A 22,266-nucleotide genomic window follows, 5' to 3' on the forward strand; every position below is an offset into this window, starting at 1 on the left:
GTATATAAAATACTAAAATATAAAAGTCTTATATTTTATGTTCAATTATTTCAAGATAGCTATAAGAAATTCATCAAACATGCAAAAAATTATCTCGAATGCAAAAAGTTAATATATTACAATAACTTAATTATTCATTTTATTATTATAATTTTATACTGTTTATAATTATTAGCAAAAATTCGTATGTTCGATATTATAATTTTCTTTTTTAATACAAAAAACTTCCTTAAAATCTCTACAAACTTTCTAGACAATTCAATGTTATTTATCATCATCATCATCATCATCATCATCATCATCATCATTACAGTATTATTCTTGTTGTAATTATTGAACACGTCGTAGTAAGTCTATTAATCCTAGTTTGCCATCCTATTCTTATCTTTTTATTCCTTTTAGCCGAAACCTTTCTATCTTAGATTAGACCCTTCTTATCTCCTATTACCTTTTCTCTATTTCTCTACACACCCTTTTTCTGACCTCCCCATAAACCCTTAACAAACAGCACATCATTTTCTTCATTCTCCTTTTGTCCGAAAAACCAAAGAGAAACGTTTCCAACTATCGACCAAACAATACTATTCCAATATTTACCGTTCAACTGTATTTTACGAACACGACGAAATAAATCATGGATAGGGAACATATAAATTCTTGAATTATTTATTGTAGTCTAGAACGAACTCTTTCCTATATCGATTCTTGGCTATTTTTGAACTTAACACATAATTTTTTCTTTTTTTATTCTATTTCGTTTTATAAATTAATAAAGAAAGAAAAAAAATGTAGTACACGTTGTCAATTGTTCAATTATTTTTGACAAAGTATACAATAAAACTTCAATCTAATGAAATATAATCAAAATTTCATGTAAATTGATACAATTAAGGATTCAAAGAGATCATTATTGTTCGTATAAGTGCGATAAGAAATAATGAAATAAATTTACATCATTTTTGAACATTAGTTTACTTTCATAATTAATGGAACATGTAAAAAAATATGTCAACCTATTATCTTTGTTCAACTGTATGTTACATCTCTTTAAAAGTAATTTATATATATATAATTTTATTATCTATCTGGAAATCTTGATCTTATTCTCCTCAAATAGGACTACCTGACCCGATTGTGAAACTATTTTTCAAGTATTGACCTAATACCTCAATCAAAGTAGTATAATAATATCTTTCTGTCTTATGTATTTCCTTTTGGTAAGATCTTTGAGTATCTTTTTCTCTTTTTTCCATCTATTTTCTTTTCTTTTTATTATAACAAACGTCGCTTGGAGAAACAAAAAGGAGAAAAAGAAATAAAAAAAAGAGGATAAGAGAAAAGAAAAATCTCGTTGAACTCATCTGAAGGACATCACGTATTTGGCTCCGATTCCGAGCTCGTTTAATTGTGTTTGAGAAAAAAAAAATTCCGATTCTACTTTTACTAACAATGAGTCAGTCGACATCCTATTGAGTTTCACGAGTTCTTAAACCGGTGAATAATGCTGCTACATAGTAAGTAAGTAACATGTATATATATATATATATATGAATGTATGCATGCATCAACTTCAACTAACAAACTATGATTTCTCTTCAACTTTTATTCATCCCCCATAAGGACAGGTACAGTGAAACCTCCAATATCCGACTATCTAGTATTCGAACGTTCTACTATTCGTATATTACACTATCGAAATATTCTATTTATCTGTACATTGTTTATATATACTTTCCTGTTCGTGTCATAATATAAATATATATACATGCTGTGGTTTTGTTATAAAATGTTGATTTAATATAATTTTAAACTATTTAGTAAATTGTAACAACAAACAAAATAATATAACCAATAAAATGAAATACAAAAAATAATAATACATGAATAAATATAAAAAGTAAGGTTAGTTATGTCATATGTAAATCTGAAAAAAAACGTAGGACGTGAATATATCGAAATAATTCAATTGTAATACAGTGCCATCTATCGAAAAAGGACAGCATCTAAAGATCTAGATAACCTTTAAATAATAAATCCTTAAATTACTAATAAAAAATAAAAATATGACGTGAATATATCCAAATAATTGAATTGTAATACAGCGCTATCTATCGAAAACTTACAATACCTAGAGACTTAGATAACCCCTAAATAATAAATCCTTAAATTAGCAATAAAAAATAAAAATAATAACGATAAAAACTATCCTATATACTAAATTGAAAAAATCACACAAAATAAAACAAATTTCATTATGATCGGTTCAGTAATTTCGAAGTTCATTGGAAACCAACAATGTGACACTAAATTTTTATACATAAAGAAGATAAATGTACTGTCAAAACACACGAGATACGTGTATGACAACATAATAAATAAAGTAAATTAAACAATTTCCATTATTTAATCATACAAAAGCTTTTTGTTTGCGTTCTACTAAAAAAAAAATGAAAAAAGAAAACAAGACCTGTGTTGCAGTCGGTGCAACATAATCTCTGTTATGCGCATTTGTACAACTCGTGCATTATAAAATAAATGTTTGTAATTTTTTTTTAGATTCTCATCCGTCTTCCTTACATTTAAACTTACCACCGATTCAACTACGATAAAAGAAGAAGAAAACAATAATTAAAAAAAAAAGAAAATAAATTGAAATAAACAATTCTATTCTTTAATGTTTCAAATGTTTTCTTTATGATTTGTAACAAAAAAAAAAAAATAAAATAAAATAAAATAAAATAAAATAAAATGAAGGCTTATGTTATATAGTTGGTGCAACATAATCTCTCTCATGCGCATTTGCTCGTTTCTAGAGGACACATAGACACATAAACACATATATATATATATATATATATATATATATATATCATACACTTAAATATATGTATCCCTGATCGTAGTAATATTAGCTACGACGGGTTTACTCAAGGATACAACAGTAGTTAGTGTACTGGATACCGCCTGCGCAAAAGCAGTAACGTTAAATTCTTTCCTGTTTGTTTACTCGCAACTCATTCGCAAAGGCGCATATCGTTAGGGGTACGGTTAAACAGTGTTATATATGTATGTATATATACGTATACATGTATATATAGATGTATATAGGATACATCGAAAACTCCTCTCCTCTGGTTGGTTCGCGGCCAACCTCCGAAAGATCATTAAGATGATTGGCACGACCATAAGCGGCTTGTAAACGATATTTTCGCAAACGATGGAAGAAGAATCGATGTTAGAACGATAAAACTGACATGGAGGAGGATAACGTGCAACCGGTATATGTTATTTTTCTTTATTATTATCTATAGAAACGAGACAATAAAAGTATAGATATTAATTAACCTAAGTGGTTGATCTTTAACGGTTACTATAAGAGTATACTTATATGAGTTGTGTTTTATTTATAGGAATGCTAATTCTTACCAATTTGTTCAATCTTTTTTTTTATTTTACTTTATTTATTTAATTTAATTTAATTTAATTTAATTTAATTTAATTTAATTTAACTTAATTTTTTTGTATTTTATTTAATTTCAAATTTATTTGTTTTTATTTTATTTTATTTTATTTGTTTCATTGTATTTTATTTTTTTTATTGTATTGTATTTAATTTTAAATTTATTTTTTTCTTATTTCTTTTTTGTTTTATTGTATTTTATTGTATTTTATTTTATTTTTTTTTAAATTATATCTTGTTTCATTTTATTTTATTTAATTTTATGTTATTTCATTTTATATTATTTTATTTTGTATTTTTTATTTTCTCATAAACATCGATCGAAGATTTTTATTTGCTTTTTGAATATTCTTTGTATCCGTATAATTACTATTTTAATCGATTATTGTTAAAGCATAATTTTGCATGACAATAAATAATTCTGCATCTTCCTCTTCTTCTCTATACGATTATTTATCGATCGGAGATATTTTCTCCTCGATTATTGAAGATTATTTTTGTCGTTTCTATGCATCCGCGCGTTGAATCTAGAATATTATTTAATATTCAATAATAATTTTCTTACGATCGACTCTCGGTATATTATTAATACTAATTTGTTTTTTTTTCTCTTTATAAAAATGATAAACGTTTATTTCAAAGCGTAGGAGACGAAAAAAGAAAAAGAAGAAAAAAGCAAAGCAAAATAAAAATCTTGTATTCACCCACCCCCCCATCGGTTCCCGTAAATCGACAATTGTAAACTGTAAAATCCGTCTAAGATTAACTTGATTTCTCGCTTACGAGTTACGAAAGCGGAAAACGACCATTAAGATCGGCGAAAGATCCACAGAGAAACAGCAGTCTCCGTTGAAAACACTATTAATCGGACGTGATTTATTGTAGTGCCGTGCGTTAGAATTTACGCACGAAACACCGCCATTACCATTACCATAGCAATCACCATCGCAATTACAATCATCATCATCATTATCACCATCATCATCATCATCATCATCATCATCATCATCATCATCATCATCATCATCATCATCATCATCATCATCATCACCGACACCGACACTACCTACCACCACCACTATCAATACCAATATCCGTAACACGTGAATAATATTTGTAAATTAGTATAATCAATAATTTTCGAATAAACTAATCGTTTCTAATTATTATCATCACCAATACTAGCATAAATATTACACGAATAACGTTTCCAAGTTTTAACATGATCAATAATTTGACGAATAATCTAATCGTTCATTTATTTCTCTTCGATAAAAAATACTTTTTTAAATCGATTCATTTTTGTCCATCCATTTTTATGAAAATCGAAACTTTGGCTGAAAGTGTTTTTCGATATAAAAAAAAAAAAAAAATAGAAAAAAGAAAAGAAGAAGAAAATATTATTTCCTTCACATCACAGAGAAATGACGTAGTAATAATAAAAATGTGTTTTGAAGGAATAAAGAAGAAAAAAAAGAAATAATAATAAAAAAAAATATAAGTGAATCTATTGGAAACTTATCGACACATTCGTCGTGCGTACATTCGTTGAACGTTTATATATATATATTATTTTAACAACGATAGACACAGTGATATCGACAGGGATTTAACATGTCACTATTTTGTACTGATAATAACGCAACCTTGATAATGTTGTTACTGGTTTTAATACGTTCAATGGTTTCTGAGTAGATGATGTTACACGTAGAAAAATATATACCTTTAATGCATAAAGCTATTGATTAAAAAGTTAAGAATTAAATTGCTGTTGTGATTTACATTCAAATTAAATTCAATGATAACTTTTTGTCGTATACGTTGTTGTTGTTATTATTATTATTATTATTATTATTATTATTAAATCTCGTTACAATATTAACAAGTTTGTGAATGATGTTTTAAAGAGACTTTTTTTTTTTATCCACAGAATGATTTAGTACAGTTTGTTTCTACATCCAATTAAAAACTTTCCTACGTCTTTGCCAATTTTTCTACGAAAAGTCCTCATTCGTGAAAAACGAAAAGAAAAACCATATTCTATTAGAAACACTTTCAGAAAAAAAAAATAAATAAATAAAAAAAAAAAACGAACTATACATTTCCGTCATCGTTAAAAATGAATATAAGGAAAGGTTGTTTTTCTTTTCTTTTTCTTTCCTCAAGAAAAAAACAATTTAAAATCAAAAAAAAAAAAAAAAAGAAAAAAAAGAAAAAAATGACCATAATATAAAATAGAATAATTATACAACTTCTAAGCATATTACTAACGATTCGATCTCAACATCGGTTAATTCAAAGAGATTCTTATTTCTTTTTTCTTTTTATCTCTCTCTCTCTTTCTCTCTCATAAATATCCCGTTTCTCGGAATTTAATGTGGCAATTTGAAATTGTGTTAGACTGTATGTACATAAATTAAAATACACATACTCACATCTATGATTATCCTAAGCATATATTCTATTAATTGCATTCGATAATTGGAATGGAATAAAATTTTTTAATATAAACATTGTAAATACTTGAGAAAATGATAAAAAGTAACAGTAAAAAAAAATAAAAATAAAAAATTATTAAAAAAAGAAAAACGAAAAAGAAAAAGAATCGATAGTTAAGTTTTTGTCTCACGTTTAACATCTCGACTTTAACATCCTGGTACTCAGCCCAGTTCTCTCTCTCTCTCTCTCTCTTTCTTTCTCTTTCTCTCTCTCTCTCTCTTTCTTTCTCTTTCTCTCTCTCTCTCTCTTTCTTTCTCTTTCTCTCTCTCTCTCTCTCTCTTTCTTTCTCTTTCTCTCTCTCTCTCTCTCTCTCACACTTTTTCTGGTTCTTCATGAAACGATAGTAGTCAGAGCTACTTAACGCGATTGCGAGGAAGCTTTTGAGAGGCTCGGCCCCGTTTTTTTCGACGTGTCCTCATCATCATCGTCACATCCCCCCCTTTCACCCCGTCACCCTCCTCTTTCTTCTACTCTCCCTTGTCACCCTTTTTCTTCACTTTTTTGTCCCCTTACCCGTCTTTCTACCACTTAAGATTGACGGCCCAGGTCCGCGTGTGCGAGTTTTCGCGGCCCGAAATGCCTCGAGTCGTCGTTTGAACAGATGGGGGAAGGGGGAGGAAGAGGAGGAGGAGGAGATGGGGTGAGTTAGTCCCGTGACGTCACGGAATCTCGCCTCACGTGTCATGGAATTCAGGTCGAGTCAGCCCTCTTTTCTATCTATCTGCGCATGTACGCGCTTGGTTATCACCGGGAGATGAGGAAAAAGACGTAAAAATAGAGAAAAAGGATAGAGAGATCAACGAGGGAAAAGAAAGAAAACGAGCCAAACCCTCTTATTCAACTTTATCTACGTTAGAAAGAAAGAGAAATGGAAAAACATTTTTTCCTTTCCCTTTTCTACACCTCCCTACACCCTTACGACCTCTCCCCTTCACATTTCGAGCTTTCTATTCCGATCGGTGTCATCGGGGCCACGATCCATTCTCATTCTCATTCTCATTTTATCTATATATATATATATATATTTTCTTCTTCTTCTTCTTCTTTTTCTTCTTCTTCTTCTTCTTCTTCCTGTTCCTCTTTTACTTTTATTCTGGAATATTTGTAGCAAACGAGTAAAAGAACTTTTTCCAAGAATCGACCCCGTTTTTAAACGCGGGGGATGCGTCCCAGTTGGAAAGATGATCAATTTGTGTACATATATATATATACTAGGATGTTCTGATAACGTGTTGCTGTAGTTTTGTTATAAAGTCTTGATTTAATATAATTCTAAACTATTTAGTAAATTATAACAACTCACAAAATAATATCACAATTATCATTGTAATTCCATTGAATACATATTGGGTTGTTCGGAAAGTAATTTCGTTTTTTCCTGACACAATGAAGGCATTAGTTGATGCAAACCGGCAAAAAACAACACGTGAGATCGGTGAGAGGTTGAATTTATCAAATTTAACTGTTTATGCCCACTTGAAAGGCCTAGGTTTGACCTCGAAGTGAAAATTGTCTTCAATTTTACAAAAGAAAAACGAAATTACTTTCCGAACAACCCAATAAAATAATAATATACGAAAAAATATAAAAAGTAAGGTTAGTTATGTCATATGTAAATCTGAAAAAATGTAGAACGTGAATATATTCAAATAATTGAATTGTAATACAGCGCCATCTATCGAAAACTTACAGTACCTAGAGACTTAGATAACCTTTGAATAATAAATCCTTAAATTAGCAATAAAAAATAAAAATAATCGCGATAAAAACTATCCTACATTATAAGTTAAAAAAATCACACGAAATAAAAAAAATTTCATTAAAATAAGTTCAATAGTTTCAAAGTTTATTGGAATCTAAAAGTGTGATTCTGAATTAATATATATATATATATATACAAATGCGTATCGAAACATAGGAAATAATATAAATAATCAAATAAATTATTCATTCGAAGATTTTTTTATATTATACGATCAGGTTATTAAATAAAATATATATTTTTTGACGATTAAGTAATGAAGCTGAAACGAACTGTTTTTCTTTTTTTTTCTTCTTTTTCTTCTTTTGGTTCGAATTTTTGTTAAAAGTTGGTATCATCTCAACAACAAATTTATTCATATTCATAGATTTTATATATATATTTTTTTGTATTATAAATGTCTGGTATAAATTTTGACAAACGTATATTATATTCATTATGGTAATAGAATTTAGCATATCTATACTTAAGTAATGTGTATTGATTTAGAAAAAGAAAAATAATACGAGGATTTTTTTGTATAGAAAAAAAAAAAAATAGTTAACTTTATGAATAAATTTTGATGATAATATAAACATGCGAAAAAGTTTTTAAGATCGATTATTTTTTCTCTTTTAGTGCTTTTTGTTTTGTTTTGTTCTTCCTTCTAAAGTAGATATCCCATAAAATTTATTCACGATTAAGGATCACCATCTTTTTACATCCTCTCTTTTCTTCTTTTCATAAGAGCCTGAAGTATACGTAGAGACAAGTATTCATAATAACCACTTTGTTGTAAGACGGATTCATAGAAAAACGCTATGAAAAAGGATACTTTTTTTTATTATTATTATATCTCCATTTTATTTTTCTAGATAAACATTATACGTTTAAAAGGAAAAAAATTGTATTTACAACGAACACTAATACTGTATTGTAAGAAAAAAAAAGGTTGGCATGAAAAAGTTCTTTTATTAATGTTTTACGAACATTGCAATAGAAACTTTTTATTTCAAATTTAATTCGAATGGTACAAAATAAGAAATACAAATTGTATCTTTAAAATAGTTACACTTCTTTTACGAACTTCCTAAAGAGCTTTAACAAGGATTACAAAAAATTATACAAAAACAATTAAAAATAAAAACTATTAATTTCACCTAACCACCATACAATCCAATCGTAATTTTCACATAAAAATAAAAAACAATTGGACACCTGTGAAGAAAATCTTTAGAAAAGTAAACGAAATCGTAGTTTAAACTTTCTACGATTTCAATTAACATTCAATTACTATAGCATGGAATTGCAAACAAACAAAAAACACAACAACTTAATTTATATTTTCTTGTGTACGTGTAAGTTTGTTATTTGTGTCGTAAGAGTTGGTTGTCATCATTGTCTACTACGATTGAGAAACAAACAAAATACGTGCTCTTAGTTTTACGTTAGATAGTTACTTACTATTATGCATACTCCATTCTCTCGATATAAGAGGAGAACAAACATACACACATATATATATATATATATATATATATATATATATATATATGTATATATGTGTTTATGTATGTATCGCGGATGCCAGATGTTATTTCGCAATGGGACAAGGCTAAGAAACTTAATTAAAACATGTACCATGTGTTATGCACACGTGTCATAACGTTCTTAACAAATCACGATAAGTTTTCAACGACACGTGACTAATAATTTATTTGAAATATTTATTAGAATTGGGTCTCTTCAGTTTTAAATATAACATTCATCGTTTCAAACTATGTAATACTTAATCGTACTCAAATAGAAAGAGCCAGAGGTAAAGAGAAATCGTACGTAAATACACCTACACGTTTGAAATATTCATACGTGTATCGTTTATTATACGAATATATGTACAAACTTCACCCACATTTTCAAATTATTTAGAAGTGTACAATAAATGCACCTATACGTTCACTATACATATATATGAGTATAAAATTATAATTATTATAATAATAATTATTATTATTTTTACTATTAATTGGCATCAGGAACTCAAAAGTTCATTACCATAAATAATTATATATTATTTATAAATAATATATAATAATATATATATTATATTCATATAATATAACATATTATAATATATAATATATTTAATGTATAATTAATAATTATATATTATTAATAATAATAATATAATATACAATATGTTAAATATATAATTATTATATATTATATATTATTTATAAATAATATATGTATATATATATATATATATAAATTCAAATACACCTACACGTATGAAATATTCAAATGTGTATCGTTTATTATACGATTAACATATATGTAAAAAAAATTCACCCACATTTTCAAATTATTTATAAGTGTATATTAAATGCACCTATGCACTCACTATATATACGTGTATGTTGTGTGTTTGTGTTTAATGGGTGTGTAATAATAATTGCAACAAGTTAATTACGGACTCGTTCCTTTCGTCACAAGTTCTAGGACATTTTTTGCTGCTGAATTTTTTACTATTTTTGTTATTGTAAATATATCACAAGAGAGAGAAAGAGAGAAAGATATATATATATGAAAATATGAGAGCGTTGAACGATACAATTATGTAGCTAGAACATAACTCGGAGAAAACACGTTCAATTTTTAATCCGACTTATTAACATCATTTTAAAGTACACTTTTAAAAGCATATTTTTCTCTTTCTTTCTTTCTTTCTTTCTTTCTTTCTTTCTTTCTTTCTCTCTTTCTAGTTCTCTTAATTAAAGACGGGGTTATAAAATGAGTCGGTTCTCTTTGCTATCTTTATTTCTTTTTTTCTCCCCCTATTTATTTTACGTTAGTCAGATCATTTAGGAAATCATTAAAATGTCTTTTACAATTAAAAATGTTATCGTTCAATCCTCCATTTCCTTTTTTCTTTTTTTTTTTTAATTAAAAGACATTCGACTTCTATTCTCGTTTCTAACCGAACGATCATTTCAATTGTCGAATTAGAAGAAATAATTTGATATAGAAATACTGAAAATTGAGAAGGTAAACTAAAAGGGGGTAGGTAAAAAAGGAATAAATTTCATATCAAAGGTTTCCTTCATATATTTTCTATTTGAATCCTTTTCTTTTTGTTTTTTATTTTCTTGACAAGAAAATCTTCGTACTTATATCTTCGTGCATTTGACAGGATTTTGAATGAAATAGATATTACTATAAATTGAAATTTATTATTATCTTCTATGTAAATAGATGATATATATATAAGACGAAGTTAGATCGTTTTATTAGTTTCGCATAGATATTTTGATGAGTTTATCGAATCGTGAAATATGACAGAAACACATCAATAGTAGTAGTCCCCGTTCGCGTAAAAAAAAGTTCTCGATGAACGCGATTCATCTCAACATAGATGTTAGTATAGTAATTACAGTACTAAGACAAATTGATACTCCTGGACTTAAGGTTAAGTGCTGCTGACAATTACTCGTTATGCAAACCGTCGACTACAAGCAGAGAATGCGATTGCAAAGAAAAGACCTCGGTATTCTCGAGGACATCTTTCTTAATGCATAAAAAGTATGAAAGAAAGTAAGAAGAAAGAAAAAAGGAAATAGTAAAAAAAGAATATTTATATAACGAGTTAGTTATTATATTTAATTGATATGATATTTGTTAAATTGATTACATCATCTATAAAATTAAATTATATTAAAATAGATATTATTGTGTTATTTTATATTTATTCTAAAAGTTTTTGATAACAATGGCTATTAATAATATTAAAATATAATTTTAATTTTAATAATATTAGCTGTTAATTAAGCTATTGATAATAAAAAAAATACCAAGAAAAATAAAATTATTGTAATATAATAAATTTTAATAAAACGTGTATTTTATTTAATTGATACAATATTTGTTAAATTGGTTGCACCATATCTACAAAATTGAATTATATTAAATAAATATTATTATATTATTTTGTATTAATTCTAAAAGTTTTTGATAAAAAAAAGCTATTATTAATAAAATAAAAAAATAAAATTATTACATTATAAACAAATTTTAATAGAACATGTATTTTATTTAATTGATACAATATTTGTTAAATTGGTTGCACCATCTATAAAATTGAGTTAAATTAAATAAATATTATTGTGTTATTTTATATTAATTTTGAAAGCTTTTTATAAATATGACAATTAATAATAAAACAAAATAAAAAAAGAAAATTAATATAATATAATAAATTTTAATAAAACATGTATTTTATTTTATTGATACAATATTTGTTAAATTGATTGCACCATATTTATAAACATGAATTATATTAGTTAGATATTATTTTATTATTTTGTATTAATTCTAAAAGCTTTTGATAAAAAAAGCTATTAATAATAAAACAAAATAAAAAAAAGGAAATTATTATAATATAACAAAATTTTAATAAAACGTGTATTATTATTTTATATATAAATTTTAGTTGAAAAATATGAATATTTAATATATAATTTATTGGAAGATTTAAATTTTAAATTTGAAATGGGGGGAAGGAGAGATGATGTATGAAAAGGAAACGAAAAAAGATACGTAGATAAGGATTTCGAAGGATAAAAGGAAAACGAGTGATGGGGAAAGTTTGTTACAAATGGTACACAGGAAATATAGGATAAAATATTTTCAATGGGGAAAGTATAATTTGCATTAGAAAATATTCATATTTTTTATGTACGAATTATATTACAGAATAGTACTTTTTTCTTCTTATTTATATAAATCTGTAATATATAAAATAATTAATATGTTATGAATGAAATTTAATTTATTTATTTATATCGATTTAAGTACATAAAATCAAATCCATTTACTTGGTTAACACAAACTTTCAATAAAATAAATCTATCAATATATTAATAATATTTACATTCTAAATATAAATACTTAATATTTGTTTAAATTACAAATAATAAATATGTTTATATTTTTTCAAATAAAAAAAAAAATAAATAAAACGATAGAAATAAAATTAAACAAAAAAGGATTAAAACATTTAATTTAATTTTCGCAACCCAATATTTGAATATCTATCCATCTCTTCCTCTCTCTCTCTTTTTCTCTTACACATACACTATCTCTTTTTATAGATTTATAAAATAAAAAGAAGCAAAACTAAATAAAAAAAATATATATATATAAAAGAAAAAAAATAGGTAATAACACAAACGATATGAGTTTCGTAAGAGACTCGTTTGTTTAAGAGCACAATAATTTCAAATGAATTTAAACGGTATAATGTACGTATATTTAAATATGTCGTACGTGCTTCAGGACGAAAACTTCACGATAACGTCCAAGAACGCCAGAATAAAATATACTCGTGACGTGTGTTTCACGTTTAAGTATACGTGTACGTGTGTATAAGTGTATGTACAACCAGTATAATAAGTATATTTCGTCAGTGTGTCTCTCTCTTCTCTCTATGTTTTAAAGAGTGTTTCAATGATCGCAAATATTCGTTGCCAAGATTCGCCCTTTTCGACAATTTCGAGAGACGCCTTCGTTTAATACCCGAACATTAATCTTCCTTTCGAAAATGCATGTTTTCTCTCTTTCTCTGTCATGTATTTCTTCAAAGTTATATATATATGTAATTGTGTCGTTTGTGGAGAGTCACTTATTATTAGGCTTACAATTCAAGAATTAGGAGGACCCCTTCGTTTTCTCTGTCATCTAACTTTACTCACAATTTCTATTTTTAATACTGCATACCACAAAGCTATACGTTTCTTCAACGTTTCATAATTATAGTTAATTTTTGTTTGTTTATAAATCGTTTGAAATAAGAAAAAGAAATGAACCTATTTCTTCTTTTTCTTTTTTTTTTTTTTCTTGGTAATAAAACATTCTCGTTTTATTGTTAAATGGAAATAGAAGAGAAAAATTCTATGAAGATTCTTTCTTTTTCATTTGCAATGTTATAACGAGGTCAAGGCTAATGATTCAAGGGATGAATACGATTCCAGAAAAGGGACTGACTCATAAAGAAAGAAAGAAAGAAAGAAAGAAAGAAAGAAAGAAATCAAGAGAAAAATAAAGTGATCGAGTAAAATCGTAACAACCCTCGTTCTTCCTTTCTTTCTTTCTCTCTCGAAAATAGGAAAAAAAAGAGGAATATCGAATTTTTTAACGATATTTTTGGTCAGGATAAAATATCTATCCAACGAATGAAGTTCCATCGACCATATCATTTTTCAATATTTTGTTTTCTTTTTTATTTAAAAAAATCTATCCCAACAAAATATATATATAACCTTTCGAATATGAAAAATAAATTCACATTCTATTTGGATCAATCATTGAAATAAAAAAAAAATAAAAAAAAAAGCAGAGGGAGATTCTATCAATTTTCTTTCAAGCTTCGTATACGCACTTCTCCCCCAACCCCATAAAAAAAATAAATTCCATCCAAAGTTTTTTTTTTCCCAATTTCATGGAACATGTAGTATCCCTTAAAAGTATTGAATAAAAAATAAAGGGAAGTAAAGGAAATTAGGGAACGACGGACGAGAAAAAAAAAGAGAAAAAAAAGAGAAAAAAAAAGAGAAAAAAAAAAGAAAATTTTGTTAACTGTAAAAAAATACTTTGACGAACGTTGACGAACACATTGGACGTTCATTCGGTTACCGATAATAGTCGAATACGCGTACGACGAACGATAACGAACGAGTCGAGTAAACTGCATGTACAACATACACAATATACAACATACAACATACACATACATATATATATATATATATATAGACACATATATGTATATGCAATCGCGTTTGAAGACTTTCGAACTCTGTTAGCTCGTAACCGGCAATGGGGAAGCTCTTATCACACTGTTTATGTCTCATCGTGGAGTACGATCAACGTGTAAATGTGTTATATATATATGTGTATGTATGTGTACGTATGTATACATTAGGTATACTCATTTATATTGTCCTGTGTGTGTATGTGTGTGGATAGAACGAACGTTCGAATAAAAGTCGGCGACAATGTCCGATCGATTCTTAATTGCGTTGTAAATCTATTCACCTGTCAGACCTGTACCCCCTTTACCCCACCTCAGACCCCCTTGAGTACCCAACCTTCTCTAATACGTCTCTCCACGTTTATGTATCTTTCGATGCTTCGATGCAATCAATTTTTTCTTACTCTCTTTCTCTTTTTCTTTCTGTCTTTCTCACTCTCTAGCATCTTTGTGCTAGCACTCCCCCGTAACCATCCTGTTAATTGCGTATACATTTATAGTATCCAAGCTAAGTAGACAAGATTTTTACGATATAACATAAAACACGTTCCTAAGTAATTACTAACAACACACACACATACATCAAAGACTTCTGTCTCTGACTAAGTTCTATACTATAAGTATATTTTTGATTATATATTAGGACCTTGAATAAGTTCTCGCTGTTTTTTACAAAATAAAAACTTTATTTAAAATATAAGGAACAAAAACGTTTTATTGAAACTATTGTCCATCACTAGAGACCACTTTCTCCCATCTTTCTGGCAGTATATGAATTCCGCGTTGGAAAAACGACATGTTTTTCAGGCTATCCAAGAATCGACCCATTTTTTAGCTTCTTCGTAAGAATGAAAACGCTGGTCAGCTAAGTCATGTGCCATCGAACGGAATAGGTGAAAATCGGAAGAGGCTATGTCAGGTGAATACGGCAAATGGGGTAGAACTTCCCATCGAAGCGTTTACAGGTAAGTTTTCACTGGTTTTACAACATGAGGCCGGGCGTTGTCAAGTAACAAAATCACTGTGTCGTGTCTCTTCTCGTATAGCGGCCGTTTTTCTTTTAGGACTCGACTAAAACACATCAATTGAAGTCGATAGCGACCCCCCGTAATAGTCTCATTCGGTTTTAGCAGCTCATAATAAATTACACCCTGCTGATCCCACCAAATACAGAGAAGAAGCTTCGAACCATGGATATTTGGTTTTGCGGACGATGTTGATGCATGGCCAGGCTTACTCCATGATTTTCTACGCTTTGAATTATCATAGTGTATTCATTTTTCATCGCCAGTCACGATACAGTGCAAAAAACCTTTTCTTTTCTGCCGTTAAAGCAGTAGTTCACACGTGACAAAACGCCGTACGATGTCTCTTGGCTTCAATTCATATGGCACCCAATGTCCTTGCTTCAGGATCATTCCTAACATTTTTAAACGTTTTGAAACAGTTGACTCATCAACTTGTAATGTTTTTCCAAGTTCTGCTAGCGTCTGAGATCGATCTTCATCGAGTAATTCCTCCAATTCTCTGTCTTGAAATTTTTTTGGTGCGCCAGAACGTTCTTTATCCTTAAGTTCAAAATCATTATTTTTGAAGCGTCGAAACTAGTCTCTGCATGTCGTATCCGACAGAGCATTGTCACTATAAGTCTCAACAAGAATTCTATGTGCTTCAGCTACCGATTTCTTTTGAATAAAGTAGTGCAATAAAATTCCCCGCAAATACACTTTAGTTAGCACAAAAGTAGATATTTTGAAAACTAATAAAAAATTACTTTGTTTACACTAAAGTAAACTATCATACACTGAAATTTCAGGTTAGATACAGTACTTCCTTGCAAGTGCGTTACCATTCGAAATTTCAAGCACGGAGTACTGCTATTGCCATCTTTGATGAAACAGCGAAAACTTATTCAAGGTCCTAATATATATAACAGAACGTAGTCAACGGCCTAACCGCCGTTTTGATTTACTAAGTTTCCCCCTTTAGTTAGTAGATCAGTAGAGTCAAGGCAACTTCGAGGGCACGGTTTAATAAAATGGATCGGGGTGATGACCCATTCTCGTTCAGGAAAAAAATAAAAATCGTGTGTCGTTGGACTTTGGATATATGGGCCGCCTATTTTGAAAGTGGCCCATCTCCATTTATGTTCGAATCGAGATATTGAAGGATTTGTGTGTTTCAATGCAATGAAAAATATATGTACAAGATATTAATGATAATTGGGAAATTCTTGAATTGAGTAATGTTATTAGACATAGAACTAACCCCAAAAATGTACAGTCCTTGGAAGCGTGTTGCGCGAAAAGTGTACCATACGCAATGTATTAAGTGTATCAAAAGGCTTTAAATTTATATTTCCTATTAAAATAGTGGCAATTATTAAGTGAATAATATGCGTTTTCTAACCACGAATGGGGTTAGGTCATTGTCAATATCAACAATTTCGTTTATTATAAAATTTCGAAGGGACCTAATTCCATTCAAAATTATTTAAGATGCTTCAAATTGAAAAAAACAATACTCAATTTATTTAAAAAAAAAATATGCAACTTAAAACTTTGTTGACCGGTCACGAGTTAATTCGTGGTGCGCTTATTTTTCGCATCACGCTATTTAAAAGATTTTTTGGTACTATTGTTATATTGTTTATCATACGAAGAAGAAATATTTAAAGTCTAATTATAAGTAAAATTTATTAAAAATTACTTATATTGTTTTACTTTTCAATTCAATTACGAAGTAATAGCGGGTGACATGGGATAAATTCTTAAAAAAAATAGCCGGTCAACAAAGTGTTAATTCAGTAGTACTTGTGTATAAGTGTGAGAAAGTGTTCGTAAAAAAAGTGACTCGTACTTGTAAATGGGAGAGTAAAAAAAAAAGGATACAATTATCTTAGATATAAACAAATAGAGTGGAATTTTCAGTATCCTACGATCTTGGTTATTTGAACGTTTTACTCTGTTCACATGGTACTCTACTATCGAGATGTTCCATTATCCGAACATTGTGCATACAACACTTCCCTATTTTAATTCCGTTGAATAAATTACAGTGGAACCTTCAGTATCCGATGATCTACTTATTCCAATGTTCTACTACTATTCGCATACTCCATTATCGAGATACTGCACCGTAACACTGTGTATACACTTTCCTGTTCGTGTCATCTACTATCGAAACAAATAGTCGATAAACAGCAGTACATTCTTCGTACAATATTGTATACATTTAAAACCTCGATTAAACAATGTGATCAAGGGAAACAAACAATACGGGATAAATTAAAGTCTTATTGTAAATATCGGTCAAAAATCAATCAACTCGAATGTTCGGTTTAAACGATTTGATCGTAGTACTATAAGTTTTGCCATGTTTTGCCGTAATATTAACACATTACCTGCCAATGACCTTTTTTTGGAACGCATTTTGAAATTTTTTTTTCTAATAACTACAACTTCAGAATGAACTATATTCGTAAAAATCATGAAATCGTACACCTCGTGCTTCATGCAAATATTTAAAATTGCCATTATTTTATTTTAAATCAATAATTAATGATATAAAATAATTTTTATATTTGAATAAAAAGAAACAATTGTTACAATAATAGTTCTATTCGGTTAGTATGAATATCGTTATACAATTAATTTAATTTTTTGTTGCATTTTAGTATTATAGCGGGTATGGGTTAAGAGAGAGTAGAGTTTATATTAGTTTTTAAGGCTAAATTGTTATGCTTATTATTGTAATTATAATTGTTTTAATATTATATATTTATAATATTGAAAAATTAATGTATAAATTATAATAATGTATATTATTATTATTATTATATTTTATTTTATATTATATATTATAATATATAATATAAAATATTAATTAATATTAATTAAATTTCTCATTAAATCCCATTAAATTAAAATATTAATATATATGTATATAATAATAATAATAAAAAGAGAATAAAAAAATAACGCGTGTCACGGGTGACCCACGTGGCCCATTTGAATGAATGAACGCCATGTGACAAACATTCAAGATGTTAACAAACTTAAGATAATAGATAACCAAAACCTCGATTACATCGTTTAATCCAGACGTCGAATTAGGATCAAGGTCCTATTCTGTATTTTTTTTATTTTTTTCACATCACATTTATTACCGTTATTATATTACAATAATCTTATTAATATCTTGTAGTCGCATAATTTGGTTGTAAATTTGTATTATACACCATTTCTTCAAAATACGGTCATCTTCCCAATTGTGTGTAAAAAATTATTATTTTATTATACAAAAGATTCCTTCCTTCTAACAGTTATGGTTGTCCTATTCATTCGGATACTGGTTGTTTCTACTTTCGTATTCCGATCAATATCTATCTAGCTATATCCATAAATCTTATATCATAAATCTTTCCTTCGCATTTCCGTCTTCTTATCTTTTATTTCCACTTTGTTTGTTTGTTTGTTTTTTTTCTTTTCTTTTCTTTATCTTTATTTCTTCCTCTTCTTCTTTTCATCTTCATCTTTTTGTAATAACAGAACGAGTGTATCGATCGTAAAAGGGGAATCAAAAGAGAACAAAAATGAAGTCATTGGGGTTTCGGTGCACGTAGGAATTTTCTTAAGATATTTTGAAAGCTAAGGAACGATTAAACCGTTCAACATTTTGGCGAGGTTTGAGAGAAGAAACTGTCGTACCCATCCCTAACCTGAACCCCAACCCCAACTCAGATCTCCGAAGCCCACACCACAATATTCTCTTCCAACTTACTTCATCCCATCCCATCCCATCCGACCTAAGAGAATGCGGCACATCCACAAAACACGTCACGTCAAGAAAAATAAGTCCTCGAAAGTACCGACGACAACCGACCGTCCATCCGGTGAATCGATTAGGTTACTTTTGGCCATTTCTTTAAATACAAAATTGTGTCTCGTACAAAAATAATACTATACGATATTTTTTGAAAAAACATGTTTAACTTATAAACCTAAGTAGTATATATATAAAAATATAATAATCCTCAGGGCTGTTGGCTCACTCGCTACTTACAGTTTACTATTGTAACTAATGAATTATACACTTAATACATTTAGGAACCGCTCAGTACAGCGCGCCTTACGGAACCTTCGTACTGTTTAGTTCATATCTTCTAAACGAATCGAGATACCATTACAATTTTTTTTAGCATAATATTTCTACACTATAAGCTTTTTTTAAGGTAAAAATAAAAAAAATTAAAATATGCAAAGTTTAATAAATTCACATTTTTAATTTTAACTTCCTGTTTACTAGACGAAAAAAAGTTCAATTTCACATTTTTATTTACTTCCAAGAAAATTAATTTATATTCTCTAATAAACACGATTTATTTCTTATATAATCCATTAGATTCACTCTTTTAATAGTATTCGAAAAATCTACTCCATAAATTGGTAACTAAAGTAAAATAAAAAAAAAAATAATGATGTACAATTATTGAGGTCCCATAGAACAATCAAGCTAATTATGAACAAAATCCACGACCTCACATTTTTTTCGTTGTCCGCGTCACGTGAAATGCCCCATATATTTAATTAATATTAAAATTTAAATTATTAATATTAAATTAAAAATAATTTTTTTTAATTTTAATTATAAAAATTGTTCATATTAATATTAAAAGTTAATACGAAAATATTAAAATAATTATATATTTAATTGATATTAAAATAAAAAAAAATATTAAAATTTTATATAAAAAATACAAATTTCATATAAAATATTATTATATATAATTTATATTTTGTATATTATATATATTTTTTTCACGTATATAAAATCCTTTTATATATAAATATAATATTTATTAAATTAGTATAACAAAAATCGTCTCTACGAAAAACGTGTACAAGAGCGCGCGCGCGCGCGCGCGCGCGCGCGTGTGTGTGTGTGTGTGTGTGTGTGTGTGTGTGTGTGTGTGTGTGTGTAAATAAAAAATAAATTCAATTCACTTCCATTCTTTTTTTTTTCTTTTGTCTTCTTTTTCTTCTTTTTATTTTTAATAAAAAATTCTGACCATCGAATTTTGTTTGAGCTTCCAAATTGACGTGGGTGAATAAAAAATAAAGCGGCGGTTTGGAGTAAGGGTAGGGAAAGAAAAAAGGTTCGTTTAATAATAAATATCGAGTTACTCGGAAAAGTTCGTGCCAAATTTTTTGAAAAAAAAAAAAAAAAAAAGAAAGAAACTTTCCAAGCGCTTTTTAATATTTCGATTTATATCATATACGTTTAAATTTGATATACGAGGGATGGACTGACAAGATTTGGGAGCGGGTTTTTTCTTCAAATAAAACTGCGATCAAATATTAACGAACAAAAATTGTTTTTTTATGTTAGTGTATTTGTAAATCACCCACGAGTTTTTTTTTCTGCAAAAAGCAATACAACATGTAGGAGTATACTATAATATCGAAAAAACTTATTATTAGTTTAACTGACAATACAACGATATGTTAACTAATGTATTGGGTTTGCAAGAAAGTAATTTTGGTTTTTTAGTTTAGTTGAGTAAAACTCAATTGTTTATTTTTACGTTTATTTTTAAAATTACACGAAATATGTTTCTATAGCAACCTAAAAGTGTCAACTACCAAACCTCCAAAAAAAAAATTCTAGCATTACCACTAGATTGCCCAAGGAAGTCATTTTGACTGTTTTTTAGTTTCAATTAGAAAAAAAATTATGTATATAATGATATAGCAATTTTTTAGAATTATGTTGACTTTTTGTACAACATGTAAATGCGTTTATTAATAATTTTAGTTACCTCCTCCCCTCCTTCATTTCCTGTATATATAGGTATATATAAAGTTTCGGTCTTTCTAATGTTAACAAAAGACGTTATCTACTGGTGCAAGCCGAAATTATTGTACTTTCTTGCCAACCCAATAATAGTAAAATTTGAAATAAATTTGAACAATGCACGAAATAGTAGGATACTTTGAATTCTGATTGGACGTTATGCGAAGATTCAAAAAGTTAATTTTTTCTAATAATTTTTGTACTTTTCACATGACCGAGTTTAGCAGACTCGAAGGAAGAAAGAAGAAAGTTTGTGGGAATGTATCTACTAGTTTGTTCTTTTCCTTTATCCATCTGTTCTCAACATCAGAACTTGATAAACACACAGAGAATGGAGAAACAACGGTTATAGGGGATCCATAAAAAGCCATATGTACTCTTTTTCTCTTATCTCCTCGTCATTTCGATTGCGAGTGATACCAGAAATCAACAATGAAATCGTTTCTGTTCGATCGACTCAATTTTTCTCACTCTTTGTATGTGTGTGTATGTGTGTAAATTTTGTACGAGTATAACTTTGTCGATTGATTTCATTCAAATTTAGCCATCACTTGACATGAGGTTTGATCGATTGGTGTTGCCACATTACTAAATTAGAAACGGTCAATGAAGAAGAAAAATATTCATAGAGAAGGAGAGGGAGTAAAAAAAAGGGGTTCTTAACTTATTAAAAATAGATTAAATAGACGCAATAATATATTAAGCTGGTTTTGCAAAACAACTCGAAAATATTTCAGGGTCACGAAGAGGCCCGTTCTCGTCTTAAACGGTCATCGAATCCTTTCAAAGTAGAGAGGAAATATAAGAATAGTCAAATACCGAAGAATTCCGAGTATTGATATTAAAATATTAAAAGAGGGAAGTGAATATATTTTGGTTTGTACGCATTTTAAAGACTGGACT

General features: G+C 28.2%; 1 protein-coding gene across 1 annotated transcript in view; it reads right to left on the reverse strand.

Annotated features, from left to right (window-relative positions):
• Positions 1-22,266, reverse strand: part of LOC107063627 (uncharacterized) — a 39,815-nt gene that overhangs the window by 16,523 nt on the left and 1,026 nt on the right.

This window comes from Polistes dominula, unplaced genomic scaffold (assembly GCF_049000335.1).
Source record: "Polistes dominula isolate Pdom_NZ unplaced genomic scaffold, Pdom_raw_medaka contig_22, whole genome shotgun sequence".
NCBI classification, from domain to species: domain Eukaryota; kingdom Metazoa; phylum Arthropoda; class Insecta; order Hymenoptera; family Vespidae; genus Polistes; species Polistes dominula.